Source organism: Sarcophilus harrisii, chromosome 4 (genome assembly GCF_902635505.1).
Source record: "Sarcophilus harrisii chromosome 4, mSarHar1.11, whole genome shotgun sequence".
Classification (NCBI taxonomy): Eukaryota; Metazoa; Chordata; class Mammalia; order Dasyuromorphia; family Dasyuridae; genus Sarcophilus; species Sarcophilus harrisii.
The window spans coordinates 14115882-14129308 of record NC_045429.1 but is presented as its reverse complement, the minus strand read 5'-3'; the positions used below and the strand labels follow the sequence as shown (position 1 = coordinate 14129308).

Below are 13427 nucleotides of genomic sequence, written 5' to 3'. Positions count from 1 at the left end.
TATGTTGTACTCATGACTTATATCAAAACCCCACTCTACTCAAATATTGATTTTTCCCCTCCCAGAAAATTACTGTCTATCCTTTCTCTCTCATTTTGTAATTGTGAAGTTGGTTTTTAGAGCCCAGGTCTAGGACTTTAGATTTATTCCTACTAAACTAAATCTCATCAGGTTCAGCTCAGTGTTTTAATCCACTACTTATCAAGTAATATTCTGCAGGCACTGTATAGATCTACAAGGTGAAGCTCCCCAGGGTTTAAGACACTCAGTAACCTTTCTCTTTCTCAGTTTCCTCATCTATTAAATGGGGAGGATGATTGTGAAGATCGTGTATTTTTAAATCAACAGGAGTCAGGAATTCAGGTTAGGGGAAAATCGTCAGTCTTTATTCTCAGTGAAGAAGGATCGCAGGTGGAAGAGAATCGGCGATAGCAATGTGTGCAGCTGAGTCAAGAAGCTAGCTGGACCAGCAGCCACACAACCAGCAGCTTGGAGTCTCGAACCCAGCCCAATCTCTCCCCGCTTGTCCTCCTCCTCTCTCTCTGCCTCCACCCACCAAAATCGTCATTTCCTATACAACACATCAGGACTTGCACGGAGAGTGGGCAGGGACCATTCTTTATCCAATCATGTATATTAATAGAGTATAGCCCAATTACTATCTAGCCTCATGTACTTGGGACCTCAGTGCATCAGCTCAAACCTCAGCCCATTACAGATGATGGCACTTACAGACTTGTTGGGTCAAATGAGATAATACATGTAGAGCACTTTGCAAACCTTGAAGTGCTGTATAAACCTGTAAACCTATTATATCCAATGATGCTTCTCTTAGTTTATCTGGCCCTTTTGAATAGGTACACCCTTCCATTACCTTAGTCCAATCTTAAGTCATATTCTCCCAAATCTCCATGATAGCTGTGATGTCTAATTTACCTTCTTAAACTTAGCCCTCTATTGTGATCATTAGTAATAATAATAATAGCTTGCATTTATATAGTGCTTTAAGGTTTATAAAATGCTTTATTTGACCCAGATAACAACCTTGGGGAGATAGAAACTATTATTATCCCCATTTTGAACACAAGGAAAATAAAATAGATAGAGTTTGAGTGATATGCTCAGGGTCACATAGCCGGTAAATGTCTCAGGTCAGATTTGAACTCACTATCCACTGCACTATCCAGAATCTTGCATGTGGTGAATGATCAGTTTTACTGCTGATCATATACTTTTTAATCATCTCCTCTAAATTGGAATTGGCTGTTAATTTCCTATTCCACATCCATTCTTTTGTAGAATATTTACTTTGAACCCAAAACATAGTTGAAAACAGCATCCATTCCCCAAACTTGATAATGAACGCAGGTACTTCTTGGGCTTTTTTAGTTTATTCCTTTGCTTTTTTCTTACCCCAAAGGAGATTTGCAGGTATATTCCTGGTTGGAATCAATCCCTGGTTGACCTCAAGATGATTTGAAGACTTCTAAAAGTCTTCTTGGTTCTCCAGCAACTAGCATCCTCATTCCCTCTCTCTAAAACCCATTGTTTGCTTATTTTGTATTTATTCTCTATACACTTATATATGTGTACATATTGTATTTTCATTAGGTTGCAGTCTCCTTCCTCATGAAGTCTTTCTTAGTTCCTCCTGTTGATAGTCCCTTCACCTCTCAGCTCCCCTTCCATGTACTTTGCATGGATCAAGGAAATACTATTTATAAACAAGTCTTCTCTTCTATTAGAATATAAGCTTCTCAGACCTGTGGAAGGGGAAGGTCTTTATGACCAAAGCAGAACTAGAGATCATTACTGATCACAAAATAGAAAATTTCGATTATCCCAAACTGAAAAGTTTTTGTACAAACAAAACTAATGCAGACAAGATTAGAAGGGAAGCAATAAACTGGGAAAATATTTTTACAGTCAAAGGTTCTGATAAAGGCCTCATTTCCAAAATATATAGAGAATTAACTCTAATTTATAAAAAATCAAGCCATTCTCCAATTGAAAAATGGTCAAAGGATATGAACAGACAATTCTCAGATGAAGAAATTGAAACTATTTCTAGTCATATGAAAAGATGCTCCAAGTCATTATTAATCAGAGAAATGCAAATTAAGACAACTCTAAGATACCACTACACACCTGTCAGATTGGCTAAGATGACAGGAAAAAATAATGATGATTGTTGGAGGGGATGCGGGAAATCTGGGACATTGATGCATTGTTGGTGGAGTTGTGAACGAATCCAACCATTTTGGAGAGTAGTTTGGAACTATGCTCAAAAAGTTATCAAACTGTGCATACCCTTTGATCCAGCAGTGTTACTACTGGGCTTATATCCCAAAGAGATTATAAAGAAGGGAAAGGGACCCGAATGTGCACGAATGTTTGTGGCAGCCCTTTTTGTAGTGGCTAAAAACTGGAAACTGAATGGATGTCCATCAGTTGGAGAATGGCTGAATAAATTGTGGTATATGAAAATTATGGAATATTACTGTTCTGTAAGAAATGACCAACAGGATGATTTCAGAAAGGCCTGGAGAGACTTACACGAACTGATGCTGAGTGAAATGAGCAGGACCAGGAGATCATTATATACTTCAACAACAATACTAGATGATGACCAGTTCTGATGGATCAGGCCATCCTCAGCAACGAGATCAACCAAATCATTTCTAATGGAGCAGTAATGAACTGAAACTGACTGTGCCCAGAAAAAGAACTCTGGGAGATGACTAAAAACCATTACATTGAATTCCCAATCCCTATATTTATGCCCACCTGCATTTTTGATTTCCTTCACAAGCTAATTGTACAATATTTCAGAGTCTGATTCTTTTTCTACAGCAAAATAACATTTTGGTCAGGTATACTTATTGTGTATCTAATTTATATTTTAATATATTTAACATCTACTGGTTATCCTGCCATCTAGGGGAGGGGGTGGGGGGGTAAGAGGTGAAAAATTGGAACAAGAGGTTTGGCAATTGTTAATGCTGTAAAGTTACCCATGCATATATCCTGTAAATAAAAGGCTATTAAATAAAAAAAAAAAGAAAAAAAAATTCAAACAGGAAAAAAAAAAGAATATAAGCTTCTTTGGGGGTACATTCAATTATTCTTTGTTCCTTCTGTGCTTTGCATATGATAGGTACTTAAAAATGGTAGATGGCTTGATTGATAGAAACAAGTCCATTCTTGGCTTGGGAATTCAATGTCCGTTTTTTGATAATTTCCTGAATTAAATCCTGGTTAATTTTTTAAATAGTGATTTCTTTTATCACCTGTGATCTTTCCATCATTGTTTCTGATGTGGTCTCGCTGTTAGAATCATTTCTCTATTAGGCGATTCTTCAGTGAATCAATTAACAGACATTTATTAAGCTCTTACTGTGTGCTGAGCACTTTGCTAACATTTGGAGGTACAAAAATCCCCAAGCCTGTTCTTTTCTCAAAAAATTTTGCCTTTTAATGGAGAAATTGGCATTCATATATCTAGGTATGGACAAGAGCTCATAGAGTTGGTGGGAAAGAATCTTAGAAGAGAAGGAACTACAAGGGAAGAAGGAGCCTGGGAAATCCCTTTGGCAGCAGGTGGCAGCTAAGCTGAGTCTTGAGGGAAGTCAAGGTCAAGAATCAGATGGCTTTCTCTGTAGCTTCCATTTCCTTTGGGTTTTACAAGAAATAACTGTGTCCATCACTTAATTATTTATTATACCACAACGTTTAACCAGTCAGATGAAATTTTGTTGGCTTCAGATTCATTTCATTCAAAAGAAATTCTGTTCAGTCAGCATGTATTAAACACCTACTGTTTTCTAGTCACTGTTTTTGGGTTGCAAAAAGAAAGTACCAAATAATACCACTTGTTAGGGATCTTCCATTCTATTTGGGGGTAGGATATAACATGACTACAGATTAAGGAAAAATGAAAATACAACAGTGATTTGAAGGGAAAGAAGAGTCCTAAAGACTGGAGGAATCAAGAAAGGCTTCTTGTAGGAAGTAGAGTTTGTGTTTGAAAGAAGCTATGGATCCAAGAAGTAAATGTCCAAGTCTGGGAATGGCAAAAAAGCCAATTTTTCTGGAATATAGAGAATGTGAAGGGGAGTAATGATGGTGCACACTTTCTTTCTACCTGTTAAGAATTCAAATCTGGTGTGAGATATTTAAAGTATCTGATATTTGAGTATCTTACGTAGCTGGCAAGTCACTTAACCCTGTTCACCTCAGTTTCTTTATAAAATGAGCTGGAAAAGGAAATGGCACTCCAGTGTTTTTGCCAAGAAAACCCCCAATGAGGTCACAAAGAGTTGGACATGACTAAAACTAAACAACAACAACAACTACTGGTACAAGTCAGCATCAAGCTCTGGACTTAGAGGTAAACAAAGATGAGGGATGGTTTTGTTCTTGGGGGATGTAGGACCAACTTAAATCCAGAAGGACTTCGTGTGTGCGTGTGTGTGTGTGTGTGTGTGTGTGTGTGTGTGTGTGTAAAAGATATAGAAAAATCATTTGGATCTGAGCTGTCCTAGCAGTGCTGGTGACGACAGAGTTAGAAGGGGCAGGAATGGCGGCAGGAGTGGCCCTCTGCTTTTCCGCTGGGGTGTTTGCTTTTTGGGGGAATGCTTTGTTTCCTGATAATGGCAAAGAGATCACAGGCTATCCCTGATTCCCAGGCCTCTCTAGGGCCCACGTCTGTCATTTGCTCATGGGAGATTTCTAAAGCAAATCGAGACATGAGTGTATCTCAGGCAGCTCAGTCGTGCTAGGAAAGAGGGCTCCACTCCTGATCAGCCCAGAGCCCGCGCCGGCCCTCTGATATATAGTACAGGGACTGCAGGGCAGGCGACTTGTAACAAGAATGTGATGAGCTGGTGGCCTCGGGCTTCTAACCTGTTCCTCAGCCCACTCTTCAAGGAAAGTTATTACACAAGAGTTAGCCTAAATCAAACCAAGCTGCAATGTTTGCTTATTATTGTCCCTGCTCCAATTCCAGTGGATCTCACAGTGGCGTGTCTTCGAAGCCCAGCCAGGAGGGAAACAAAATGACCCCATGATCATTTTGTGATATGTCTTTAAGAAGGAGCAAAATGGATTTATTTTGAAATTTCAGTTAAGCATAGTGTAGGGGGAAATCCCACGGACAATCCATCGCTTTCCCCCCAAACCCCCAAACAAGCTCATTCTGAGTTGACAGCACAAAATTGGAAGCTGCCCATTGCCTGCCATTCCCTTCCCCAGTTTTGTTTTGCTCTGCTACTAGTTTGTTGAAAAGAATATCATGATAGAGAGATTTCCAAATATGACTTGAAAATGTGCCTAACAGCTAAGGAGGGCTGGGAGAAAAATGGAGGGCCCATCTTGTAGCTTGCTTTGGCAGGATTCTCAACACAGGGATGGAAAAATAAGAAACCCCTCAGAGAGATAAAGGGAACCACTATGGGTGGTTCTAGAGTCAGGAGGCTTGAATTCAAATTTCGCCTCTGATGCTTTTCTCCATATGACTCTGGTTCCAAACATCTCTGGTATGGATTCCATGGCAACGGGTTGGAAAGATGGCCTTGGAGATCCCTTCTTGCTCCAGAGCTGTGAGTTTCTGAACAGTGAAAGATGCCAGAACTTTGCTCAACCCAGTGCCCAGCTAGGACATTCAAGAACCGATGGTGAAATATCCTTCTTTACTAGAGAGGTCAAGAGAGAAATGGTGGAATACTCTCAGATGTGGCCAGTGTGTTGACTTGCTTTGTCTTAATGACACCTGGGCTGCTGAGGTGGCACACTAGAGAGAATGCTAGATGTGGAGTCAGGGAGACCAGATTTCCTTTCTTCTTCTTCTTTTTTTTAAAGGCCTGATTTCATATCTGAACTCAGAAACTCATTATTTGTGTGATCCTGAGTGAATCATTGTACCTTTAGCTACCTCTGTTTCTTTCTCTGTAAGATGGTAATAATATCACTTACTTCCCAAGGTTGTTGTGAAGATCAAAAGAAATGAAATTGGATGTAAAGCCTTTTGCAAACTTAAGAATTTTAGCTGTGAGGATGAACTGTTACAAGGGATGCTTCTTTTTTCACTTTTTAAAAAATTTCAATATTTTACTTTTCCAATTACATACAAAAGATCGTTTTCAACATCATTTTTGTAAGATTTTGAGTTCCAAAATTTTAAAATATTAAAATTTTAAAAATATTAAAATATTTTTCCAAATATTTTCTCCTTCCTTCTTCCCTCCCGGGGAGAACAAGTAATTTAATATAGATGACATATGTATAATCATTTAAAACATATTTCCATATTAGTCATATTGGAAAAGAAAAATGAGAACAAAAGGAAAAAACACGAGACAGAAAAAATAAGCAAATAAAAAAGGTGAAAATAGTATGCTTCAATCCACATTCAGTTTTCATAGTTCTCTCCCTGGATGTGGATGGCATGAAGAACTTAATAAAATTCGTTGTGTGTAACAATGAAAACTAGATCACAACTGGAAGGTCCTCTTAGGAGAACTTGAAAATGCACAGCTTTCTTCCTAGACAATATAAACGTAATGAATATTGAATTCACTCCACACACTATGTATGGAGCTGGGCCTCTGCTGGCTTCTTCCTAGGAGATGATTTTTATGCTCAAGGATTTTTGATTGATACAGCAAACCTTTGATTTCCATGATGGCACCAGGGGGAGGAAGCTTTGTCATAGAGGAAGAGACATAGAGCTAAGAAGAGAGGGCCATTCAATAGATCACAAAGGAATGCCTCCATCACATGGATTGCTATATTTCCATCTGTTGAATGTGTTGAAACTCTACAAACTCTTTCTTGGACATCCCATGAGGAAGCAGAAAGTCTTGTGTTTGAGATGACTGAGTAGGAATTACAAGATGAACTTTCTAGCCTTGGAACAACTTTATGAATTTTATAAGTCAGGAACTCATCGATGCTTCAATTGGAGTTGACTAGTAAGAAGAGAAAGAGTTTTCTGCATTAATATCCTTTTCAGAGATAACAATCACTCCTGTGAAGATGAGTCCCAGCTATAACCTGGCTTGCTAAGAAATCTGGACGATGGAGGAGTTCTTTGTGCTTTGCAAAGACAAGGTAAAGGTTAAATGTCTATTCAATAATTCTACAAAATGCTATGTATTTTAATGTTTAATCTCAACCTCTTGGGATAATATAATAACAGTTATGAGTGACTTTCTCATGTTTTAAGTCTTTTTCAATTCATGATTATGAGTCTTTTGTGTTTTAGATCTTTCTTCTATTTGATCAAAATAAATAACTGTCCTCAATCTGATTTATATTGTCCATTGAGTGACTTTCTACTCCATTTTGTAATAGACTTTAAACAGGAGGCAAATGATTTTTTTTAAAATGATAAATGAAGTGACTTTCTTTAAGGGGATTGGGAGCATGAGGAACTAAAGATGAAAAAGATGACCCCTTCCTTTACAATCTAGGCTGTCTAGAACAGACTCCCCTTATTTATATAAACCCCAAATCTGGGACTCCTTAGTAGAAGAGAGCACTTCTATCCATACCCCTAGCGGTTGACAGACTGGGGCATTCTCACATAGACTTTATTGAATGGACTCATGATTTTATCAATAGGAGCTCCTGCTGGGGAATTTTTTTTTTTTAAGAAAACAATGCAATCTGGTACCTTTTCACCAACGTATAGTTTTGGAGAATTGTCTAAGAGGTTAAATATCTCACTCAAGGTCATATCCACACAATGTGTCAGAATCTGCAGTTGTACCTGTTCCCTTCCTCCATTATTCCATATGGTCTCTTTCTCAAACTATATCACAATAATGATAATAATAATAGCCTCATATTGTGAGGTTTGTGAAATACTTTATCTCCATTAACTCAATGACCTTCCCAATGGCCCTGGGAGGCAGGTCCTAGTCATCCCCATTTCATGGGAGACTCTTACAACCAAGAAGAGAAATTTTCCCTGAGGAAAATGGTGTTCATGCGGACTTTGAAGTCGAACCTGGGGGCTCAGTCCTCTGCACTCAGAGGTTGAATTTCCCAAGAACCTCTCTGAACCCCTTAGCATCGCCCACAGTGGATGAAAGCTCTGATTAAACATGATACAGAAAGAGCCGGCAAGTCGGACTGTTTACTAACATTTCAATTTCTATGCCTCATTTATTAGACTTAGAATAAAAAGGTTAGAGGGGGTATCTGGGATTGTCTTTAACCTTGACGATATTTCCAGGGAAGCAGCCTAATGGCTCTTAATTGCTTAAGTGAAGAGAACATGTTGACATGTCCTTCTTGGTGCTGCAAGCCCTGAGCCTGAGCCATTATGCTAATTCAAGCATTATATACACCAAAGTATTTATGGGACTGACACAAGTGATGTTGCAGGCAAAGGGCTGTGAAATGGTCTGTAAACAGAGAGAATTGATTCCGGGCCCAAAGCAGTGCTGTTAAAGTCACAGTCATTGAACAGCCGGCCCTACGATTTCTATCCAGATTGTCAACCTGGGTCAGGCGGTGTCAGTTGGACTGCCATCACAGATCAGATGGGTGGTTTAATAATATGTAAACCGACCGCATAAACAGGAAGGAACACGGACGAGGCACATGGCTGGCTCTCCCTTCGTGGACACACAGCATTTCACTCCAGAGACTTCCCAGTGCGAGTTTCAGTGAGACAGGCGTGGAGAATGTGTAAAGAGACGCTACCCTTTGATGGAATGGAAGCTCCTCGAGGACAGCAAACGTTTCTCTTTTGGCTTTGCGTCTCCAACCCCTGGCACAGTGCTCGGCACACGGCAGAGCTTATAATAATAATTATAATAATATATAATAATACTAATATAATAATAATAAATTCTTGGGGATGGAGACCAGAATGTGGCGTCTTGGGGAAGAGAGTAAAAATGCAGCCTTTTGTTTTTTGGGTTTTTTAAAATTATAACTTTTTATTGACAGAGCCCATGCCTGGGTAATTTTTTACAACATTATCCCTTGCAGTTACTTCTGTTCCGACTTTTCCCCTCCCTCTCTCCCCCCTCCCCCAGATGGCAAGCAGTCCTATACATGTTAAATATGTTATAGTATATCCTGGATCCAATATATGTGTACAGAACCTAACAGTTCTCTTGTTGCACAGGAAGAATTGGATTCAGAAGGTAGAAATAACCCGGGAAGATAAACAAAAATGCAAACAGTTTGAAATGCAACCTTTTGAAAGACATCGAGGAATGAGATTAATGATTGTTAAAATGTTGTTAGGATCCAATGAGGCCCTAGGTGTGGAAAGGGCTTGGCTAATCTTGAAATGCTACATGAAAATTACCTGTTATTGTTATAGTTGATGTTTATCATTAAACATTTTGAGGTCCGCAAAATCCTTTGCGTACCTTAACCATTTGAGTCTCATAGCAATCTAAGAAAGAAGGTGCTACGGTTAAGAGTATCTGCATTTTAACTAAATGTAATTTTGCATTTTCAATCAACATTTATTTTCTCTTCCTTATGTTCCTTCTCCCTTTGAAAAATGAAAACCAAAATCCTTATAATAAATATGCATAGTCAGGCAAAACAAATTCCCACATTGGTCACGCCCCCAAAAGGCAGGACTCATTTTCAATCTTGAGTCCAACATTCTGTAAATCTGAGTTCAAATCCCATTGCAGACACTTATTAACCATGTGAGCTGGGGTAAATCATTTCAGCTTGGTTTACCTCAGTTTCCTCAAAGACAAAATAAAGATAATGACACTACTCCCCTGGGGTTGTTGTGAGGGTCAGATGAGGGTCAAACATAGTACATGGCACATAGTAAGTGTTGTTACATAAATGATGGTGATTAAAATATATATGTAGGAAGCATACCCATTTTACAGATGAAGAAGATGAGGTCATATGTCTGTGGTCATACACCTAATAGGCTGGACCTTGGAGTTTGAAAACTTAGGTTTTCTGATTCTAAGAAAAATGATTTTTCCACTGTGCCAATGGGAGAAAGAAGAAGCACCCATGTTCTTGAATTTGAATTTCAGAGAGTTATAGAATCTCAAAGGGAAGGGACGTCAGAGACCATCTTTTCAGTATTTTACCTGAATAAGAATATTCTTTTGAACACACTCAATCAGTGACTTGAAGGTTACCAATATAGGAGGACCCATTGCTCCTGTTCTAATTGTTAGAGGAGAGGGCAATAAACATTTATATGTACCTATTGTGTATCAGACAGCATGCTAAATGCTTTGCAAATATTATTTGTTTCTTGTCACAATCCTGTAAGACTGATGCTGTTATCTCCTTTTATAATTGAGGAAACTGAGGCAAGCAGAGCTTAAGTGGCTTGCCTAGGGTCACATGGTCAATAGATTCTGAGTCTCAATATGAACTCGGCTCCTCCTGCCTTCACACCCAGCTTTCTATCTACTGTGCCAGCTAACTTTCAGGAAGAAAGGAAGTTGTTTTTTTCCCCATGAGGCAGTTTTCCTTTTTGTTGAGCTCAAAACTTCTTCTTTCAACATCTATCTATGCACTGTGCCTTCTAGCAGAACAAGATTAATCTGTTTTCTGTGCAACAGCCCTTGAATGTATATATACCTTATAATGTGACTTTTTTATAATAATAATAATGATAATAGGCATGATGATGATGATGATGATGATGATGATAATGATGATACTGATGACTACCATTGTGTCTCTTTTCTTCTTCAGATTCAACATCACCTGTCCCTTCACTGGATCTTCATTTTACATTACCTTAAGGTCCTCTCTCCTCTCTGGCTTTTCAATGTCCTCCCTCAAATGTTGTGTATAGACTTTTACGTTGTCTCTTCTTGTCCCCCCTTCCTCCCACCTTTCTGGCCTTTCTGTGATGTCTCTTTCTTTGAAATGATGATAATGGCATATAAGTGACTGAAAAATAAATCGTATTTCAAACCGGACCACCAAAGTACAAACACATTTCTCTTTTGGTCTATTAAGTCATAGATTTCAAGAGCAATAAAAGTGTGTATTTTAATTTTTTTTATTGTTCCCCTCCCTTCAATGCTGGGAGTGTCTGGCTTAGCTGGGAGCAAAGTGTTGGTCATAGCTACAGAACATCACCCCTTTGATCAATGCCAACAGCAGTCATAAGAGGTGGTATTGTGAGCTGGCCTTAGAATTAGGAATACCTGTGTTCATTGTCTCCTACCCCTGTGAGTCTAGGGGACTCACGTTCCCTCTCAATGCTCCCTATGACCCACCTATAAAATACAGACTAGTTGCTAATCTTCATTGGTCAAAGTGAGTTTTCTATACCAATAAAATTAGATGTTTCTAAATTACATGTTCTTCCCCAAACAACAATACTAATATTCAATAATACATTTATTAACAATTTCAATTTTGATGTCTCATTTATCAGACTGAATAAAAAGGTAGAGGGATTTATTATCATTAATATTTAAATATCTAATACTCTAATTATGATGACTAATTTGATAATAATATTTTGTACGGCACTAAGATTCACAAAGTATTTTCTTCATAACAACCATATGAGGTAGATTTAAAATTCCCATCCACCAGACATCATTTTTTCCTACTAATAATCAACAGACAAATGTTTTTTCTCCGAATTTACTTTGTATAAATGGGTTTGTTTTGAAGTTTGTTGTCTCTTTTTGTTAATGTAGTAAATCATTTTTTAAAAAATTTCTATTAAATTTCTCAGGACATTTTGCATGGATGCCTCTTTTGCTCTTATCTCATTCTCTCTTTTATCACAATTATCCTATGCTTATTCTTTTTCACTAAAGTATAATTTCCTTCAGAAAAGGATTTGTGTTAAATCTATCCTCATAGTCTCTGTGCCCTATCATAGAGCACCAAATATAGTAGTGAAGTTCAGTCAATGAAAATGTATTATTTGTTCTTCAGTTGTATCAGTCCTTTGACTCTTTGTGACTCCATGTGGAGTTTTTTTTTTTTTTTTTTGGACAAAGGAACTCGTTTGCTATTTCCTTCTCTAGATCATCCTACAGATGAGGGAGCTGAGGCAAACAAGGCAAAGTGACTCACCCAGAGTCATATAGCTAGGAAGGGTCTGAGATTTGAATTCAGGAAGATGAATCTTCTGAGTTTCAGCCCTAGCACTCTATTATTCTGCCACCTAGCTACCCTGAGAATTTATAAAGCACCTGTTATCTGTCAGACATTGCTAAATGATGGCTTGAAATGCAAAGAAAGATAAAAGCCAGTTCCTGCTCTTAAGGAACTCACAGTCTACAGGAAGAGGTGACATACAAACAACTAGATACAAATAAGATATATGTACATACAGCATATATGTGTATTTATAAAAAATACAAAATGGAGATAATAGGGAGAAAGCACTAGCATTAAGAGAGATCAGAAAAGATTTCCTATAGAAGGTGGCTTTTTAGTTGGGACCTGAAAGAAGATAGAAGGCAGAGAGGATGAAGGAGAGAATTCTGATGGGGGACAAATAATGAAAGATTGTTGAATTGAGTTTAATGAAAAACATGTGCTCTGAAAAATGTTGGATTGTTTAGCCTTTCCTAGCCTCTTAACATATTTTTCTTAATTAACTTTTATGTAATACAAACCATACGTTTCTTTAAGCTTCATTTTGTCCTCCATGGACAATATTGGGGATTAACAGAGCATCCTTTGGATATTTTTATGCTTGGGAAAACAATATGAACAACTCTACTTTTCCATAGAGGATGTTGCTGTCTATGGTGGCAAGCCAAACAGTTTTGTCTAGATACTTCTCTTCTTTCTTCTAGGAAACTTACTAAAATCTTCCATTTTGGGATTTCCATTCAATATGCCAATTTCTATAGATGCTGTTTCATGCTTTTTAATAATATCATTTTTATTGTGAACTTGATAAACATCAAACATGAACATTTTCATATAAAAATAATGGAAATGTTGAGTCTTTCATGCACAGCTTCTCCCCCTGCCCTCACTATAGTGAGTTAAACATGGTAGTAATAACCATGGGGCAGTTAGTGGTGTGGTGGATAGAGTGTTGGAACTGGAGTCAGGAAGACCTTAGTTCAGTTTGGCCTCAGACAATTATTAACTGTGTGACTCTCAGTAAATCACTTAAACCTGTTTGTATCAGTTTCCTCATCTGTAAAATGAGATGAAGAAGGAAATGGTATTCTTTTTTGAGAAAACCCAAATGGGGTCACAAAGAATAGGACATACCTGAAAAATGACTAACAACAATGCTTTTTTTTATTTTTTGTCTTCATTTTTTGGGACCAACTATCACCAGTTTCTCCTCACTCTCCAATACATTCTTATCCCATTCCTTCACCCCCACAAAGGATAAATATTTCCTTTCTTACAAATACATAGTCACACAAAACAGGCCTATGTCTTAGATATATTTCAAACTGTGTATCTCATTC

At 37.9% G+C, this 13427-nt stretch overlaps 1 long non-coding RNA gene across 2 annotated transcripts; it reads left to right on the top strand.

Annotated features, from left to right (window-relative positions):
* The first annotated feature begins 4338 nt into the window (after positions 1-4338).
* On the top strand, positions 4339-11330 carry LOC116423733. 2 transcript variants are annotated; one of them, XR_004234244.1, is made up of 3 exons: positions 4339-4390; positions 7013-7110; positions 10711-11039. It is a non-coding gene; the product is annotated as an uncharacterized LOC116423733 (long non-coding RNA). The 2 variants fall into 2 exon arrangements; XR_004234243.1 differs by having other exon boundaries at positions 4365-4390; positions 6663-7110; positions 10711-11330.
* The last annotated feature ends 2097 nt before the right edge of the window (positions 11331-13427 follow it).